Consider the following 6,126-nt stretch of genomic DNA (forward strand, 5'->3'; position numbering starts at 1 on the left):
TCCCCGGTCCCGTGTTCCCGGAGAATTCTGCAGCCCGCGACTCAAGGCAATTCATTGCACCCGACACCTCAGCTCCAGATGCCTTGTTTCAGAAGCTGGGACTTTGGGGGTTCTGACCACCGTTCCCGGGGGAGCGGGTGACAGTCTATGAGGTTCTCGCGTCCCCTCTGATTCCTGCACAGTTACCGAGAGAGCGTGGGCTAGAAATGGCTTTGCTGCTGAATGCATTATCTTGCCATTTTCGTATCCCGATACAGCACATACGATCGCCTGATCGATCGGGTAAGATTAGCTTTATTCCCTTCTTCCTCTCCATGGTCCCATCCCTTCTCCAAGCTCAAACCCGAAACCCAGATCCCTCTCTGTCTCTCTCTCTGTCTCTCTCTCTCAATGAGGAACTTCCCTTTCCTCTTTGAAACCTACTTCCCCAGGCAATTGCTTGTGTGACTAGGGGCTGGTAATTCTCTTTGTAGATGATTTATATTTTGGCTGTGAAGTGATCCCCCCTCGCCACCCTCGGTACCCTCCTTAGAGAAGATCCCTCTCTCCCCATGGGTTCACTCCCAGAGCTTGGATCTGGATGAAGAACGCTGTGGGAGTCTTTTGCCCTCTGCTCTATCTTCCTCTGGACCATGAAGCTTAAGCAGTATCCGCCTCTCTCTCTTTTTTTTAGAAATAGGAGGGAAAGGTAGAGTGGAAATTGATTTCTTGCAGAGACTGAGGCGCCGAATGATAGAGGGAATAAACATTTGCCCTGGATAAAAATGTTCTTGGTAAGTAATCTTATTTTCTGCGGTTGAAAAGGAAACACATTGCTTCTCACTGTCCCATCCCCCACTCCATTCATTTATTTGCTCTCTGTATGTAAATCACGAGCTGGGTCAGTGCAAATTTTCTTTTCTCTCTTCCTAGGAGAATAGCAGCATGTAAGAGTGAATTTGAACTTAAGGGCTTTTAAGGAGGCAATATGAAGGCTTTAAGGCTCTTCAGTTCTTACATTCAAAACCTACACACAGGGAAATCTGATTACTGCTTGCTTGTAGGAAGAGTATTTAAATATCTCCTTTTTTTCTTACTAACTCTTTCTCAAAATAAAGAAAAAAAGGCACTGGTAGTAGCCCTTTGTCCATGGTTTTTATATACTTTGCCCATGTTCTAAAATATGATATTCTTTCCATTCCAGAAATAAGAATGTGTATGCAGCTGCAGCTTAATAAGTAAGCTTTAGGCTGAAGGTAGGTTAAAGCTCTAGTACCCCTTACTAACATGCACATCTTTATTCCAGTTCTTGTACCAGATACAAATTATTAGCATCCAAGATAGCTCTTTGCATGTTGTAGTGACACCTGTAAAATCAGAAAGCCCTCTGGTTTCCATGAGTCTATAGCACCCCCAGCCTGCATCTGCTCATTATGTGAAGAGTGTAAAAGAGGGAGGAAGTCAAACACCTCTTGATTGTGCTTACATCATATGTCACTAAGTGTGCAGAATAATCCATCTTGCAAATTGTGTGAACTTGGTTTATCAAGTGTAAGCTGACTAGTGTGGATGTGAAAAACTAAAGGAGACTTGCTCTAAGAGAAATGATTTCAATTTTGAGTTACAGAATATATTTAACTGGTGTAATATGTATATTATTTTTTCTCTATTGTTGTCATACCTTACACTCTACACCTCTTACTCCCAAATTTTAATGATACAGAATAAGCTATTCCTGATACGAATAGGACGGCTTTAATTTCACCTAAAGTACCTGACATTAAAATTCCATTGACAAGAATAGACTTCATTTCAAAGCATCAATTTTCTAGAAATTCTTACTGGGAAATCCCAGAAGAGAGATAGTTATGTGTCATATTACAACAGCAAGGCAAGCTGTGCATGTGCACAAGTATCTATAGTTGTGATTACTACCAAAACTGTCCAGGGAAAAATTTTCATGTGTGTATAACTTTGTTTTTCTTTCTCTCTTAGGCTGTGTTCCAGCCACAGTAAGGACCTAGAGCAGAAGTTTTTCTTCCGTGATCTAATTTTACCCAAATGCTCATTTCTGTGTTGTCTCTGTTTTACACAGGCTGACAAATGTTGGAGGGGGATCTGAGGTCCACAGAAAGAAGATGGATGTCCTGAATTACATTTGTTACAAATGTAACCTCAACAGTTGTGATATGTAGACAACATACTTCTCATATAAGTTCTTAATATGCTGCTTAAACTTACTTAACTAAATTGTTATTCAAAGAGATGCAATTGTTTTCTGAGGACCCAGCTTAAGTTAGAAAACATAACATTAAAAATTTTATTTTATATGTAAAATAAATGTAAGGTAGCTCTTCTTTTAAATATTTGGAAAATAAAAAGTACAGAATAAAAAATATTAACTTTGTGACCCATGGTTTAACTTTAACATAGTTAATAGCACTTAAAGTTTATTAAACTATCTAAGTTTTTAAACACTACACTAACTCATATGATTAAATTTGATGAACATCAATATAGAGCCATAGGCTTTTACATCTCTTAGCTAGCTTTTACCTGGTTTGTACTTAGACTTGTCTCAAAAGTTATACATTTTAATTTTATACTCAGCATGTCTTTTCCTGGATCATCTCAATCTACTTCTGCAGTGGGTATCTAAACACATTTTATAATACTGGTAATGTTTTGGTTTGCTATCCTGGCTCCTTCTTTTAAGTGTGTAGGTACTACCTAATATATTTCTTACCTATTAATCTGTGAAAATGTCTAACCTAAATGCAATGTAAAAGGTATATTGTATTGGGGAAACTGTGAATCCATTTGTTTGTGAAAAAAAAAAATGTCAATATGCTTTAGATTGTTTTAACCTTAAATAAAATTTATTAGAAAAGTGTAGTAAGATAAATAAACTCAAACTGTTCCTTGCATACAAAAGAGTCATATCACATACACATACACGTATGCATATGTAATTTCCCTCAGTAGAATATTGAAGTTTACTCAGCTTAGTCTCTGCTACATGTTTATTTGGGGTTTAGATCTTTCTCTTTGAAAGTGCCTAACGTTTCTTAAAAACCTAAGTGTGCAGGCATCTACTTGTCTTACTCCATAAAATAAATATTCTGCTAAATAAACTGAGCCAATATATTTGAATCTCAAAAAACAGTATAGCAGTGTCCCCCACTTATCCAGAAGGGATACATTGTAAGACTCCCAGCAGATGCCTGAAACCATAGATAGTAGAGAATCCTAAGTATACTGTGTTTTTTTTCCTACATACACATACACGCCTATGATAAAGTTTAATTTATATATTGGGCACAGGAAGAATTGAACAATAATAAAACAAAACAATTGTAAAAAATAGAGTGTAATAAAAGTTGTATGAATGTATGTCTCTCATGGTTTTTTATTGCATTGAGTATTGTTCTATACTCACCTTTTGTCTTCTTGTGATAATGGGAGATGATAAAATGCCTAGGTGGTGAGATGAAGAGAGGTGAATGACATAAGCACTGTGACATAGCCTTAGGCTACTATTGACCTTCTGACTTCTTGTTAGAAAGAGGATCCTCTGTTTCCGGAAACTGAAGCTGCAGGTAGGGAACTGAAACAGGGAGAGTGAAACCAGAGATAAGAGGGGACCACTGTGAGGTGGAACTTCAAGGGACTTTAATGGCCGTTGAACCTAACTCCATTATGATGAAGAAATTGAGAACCAGAGAGGTTGATTAGTGTAATCATGCACTAACTGGTAATCCAAGGAACTTTAAATTTAGTTTCCCTAACTTCTTAGCTAGTATTCATTGTAAATCAATTAAATTGTAACACTAGCTATTAAAGCAGCTGTTGTTTGAGATTGGGACAAGGAATAGATGAAAGAGAAGGTAGTACAAAGATGAAGAAATTGTATCCTTTTTGGAGTTTATTTTGTTGACAACGAATACTCTTCATTGTAGAAAATTTCTATTCCCCCATCATGTTTTATACTCCCCATTCTCTTCCCTCAAACCCCAGCCCTGCCTTCAATGATTGGGGAACATTTCTTGGTGTAGTTTTACTTTCTCAGGAAATATTCTTACTGTTTTTGCTCTTCAGAGGGTTGTCCCCAGACTATTACCCACCACCCCCCGTACAACCTTAAAGTGTAGATAATTCCAACACCTGCAATATCACATTCCATCATATCACCTGCAGTTCTACTTTTCAATTTCCCTACCAATATAAAAAATAGAAGTGTATCAAGAGGAAAGCCATCATCTCAAAATAAGATGGTTAATTAAACTTACATCTGAAACCACACGTATACAATATGAAATAAATGCAGAGATTTATACAGTACATTGTGATAGAAACATTATTTTGTAAAAAAAAAATCCATCTTTCATTAACAAAGAGCTTTCCAAATACCAGAAAAGCTATAAAACTTCAGTTGTTTAGGAATGTTCAGTTTTCTGGAGTAACTGAAGCCATTCTTCTTCATTTCTTCATAAACATCAATATTTAAGTAACATCCAAGTTACTTTTTTTGGAAGTGACAACACTTTTAAAAGAAAATCAACAACAAAATCCATTGAAGTTATCATTACTTCAAAGGGATTTTTGTTCTTGTATTAAATAAGAATGAAAGCAAATGTGAACATACTTTTAAATACATATAAAGTGCTCTTATTTACACTAATCTGAAATATTGTAAAAGATGGAATACATATGAGAAAGAATATATAGTGGTTATTTACATTTTAAGGATTCAAAGAAAGTCTACCCTGATTTAAAACCTACCTGTTGTTGAATAAAAATTTTTAATTGTTAAAGGGAAAGATAAGTAGATTCATAGAATATTTTATAGAACTCACTACAGACTTACTTCTTCAAATAGATTATCTCAATATATATATATACTGTGCAGTTTGGTTATAAACATTTCATATACACAGTGATAGTCTCAAAGAGCTTCATTAATTTGCCCAAAGTCACAAACTAAGTACAAGATTCAGAATCAGAAATCAGACTTTATGGCTCCAAAGTCTGGGTGGATTCCCATTGTATGTTTCTATCACTTATAAAATACTGGGATAATAGAAGCATTCTGGAGGCATCTGTTAAGTAGTATTGGTATTGCCATATGTATTTTTGTGTGATTAATAATGTCTTCACAGACATGTAATAGAATTCAGAGCCTAACCTATTTCAGAAAAAAAGCTGCCTACTCTCAATTTGATGAAGGAGAAACCATGATTGGGTTTTTTCATATTTATGCTCACCCCTTTTGCTTTGAATCTGTACCACTTAGTACAAGACCTTACACAGAGAAGGAAATCCATAAGTATTTATTTAATGGATGAAATTAAGTAATAAACCTAAAATTCCATCTTCAATATTGCTACAAGGGCTTACTGCATTTAATTTTTATCCAACATTTAGAAATATTACTAAGTGACAGCATTTTTCAGAATATTTGACAAATATTTGGCCTTAGTAAACCATGTTTAAAATGATGAACTTTTCCTGTTTCATGAGACTTTGTATTTTTATAAATACATTATTAAGCACCATAATAATTTATCCTTTCACCATGCTATAAATTAAAACATTTAGTTTATTTAAAAATAAAGGAAATAAAGTATGAAGAAATTAAAGCACTATTATTGATTACTAAAAGAAACAATTAAGCTGTTTTTATCCACCATGTTATATTTCTTAACTTGTTGGAAATATGATATATGTTGGTAAATTCTTCAACTGTTAATTTTTACAAGTAAAATATATTCATAGAAGAGAGAAAAGTTTCTAATATTATGAGCTGAATTATAAAACTATCATTTTATATTACATTTTGCTAATCAGACTTCTTAGAATTAAGATTTTGACATTAACAAAAATGATTATTTTCTAAATCATCTATAGTTTTCTAAATCATCTATATTTTCTAAATCTATTCATGTGTCCAATGAACAAAATATTTTCATTGACATAGTGGTTATATGGATTAATGCATTATCAACTGACACAAATAAACTTGCACTATTTTAAAAACAATTTTTAATGTTTGTTTATTCTTGAGATAGATACAGAATACAAGTGGGGGAGGGGCAGAGAAAGAGAGGGAGACACAGAATCTGAAGCAGGCTCCAGGCTCTGAGCTGC

The 6,126-nt window shown here is 34.7% G+C and overlaps 1 long non-coding RNA gene across 1 annotated transcript; it reads left to right on the top strand.

The window, feature by feature from the left end:
* The first annotated feature begins 14 nt into the window (after window positions 1-14).
* LOC144236053 (uncharacterized) lies at window positions 15-3,372 on the top strand. Its single transcript, XR_013336399.1, has 3 exons — window positions 15-282; window positions 674-773; window positions 2,075-3,372. It is a non-coding gene; the product is annotated as an uncharacterized LOC144236053 (long non-coding RNA).
* Window positions 3,373-6,126: the final 2,754 nt, after the last annotated feature.

Source organism: Crocuta crocuta, unplaced genomic scaffold (genome assembly GCF_008692635.1).
Source record: "Crocuta crocuta isolate KB4526 unplaced genomic scaffold, BGI_CrCroc_1.0 scaffold1245, whole genome shotgun sequence".
Taxonomy (NCBI): Eukaryota; Metazoa; Chordata; class Mammalia; order Carnivora; family Hyaenidae; genus Crocuta; species Crocuta crocuta.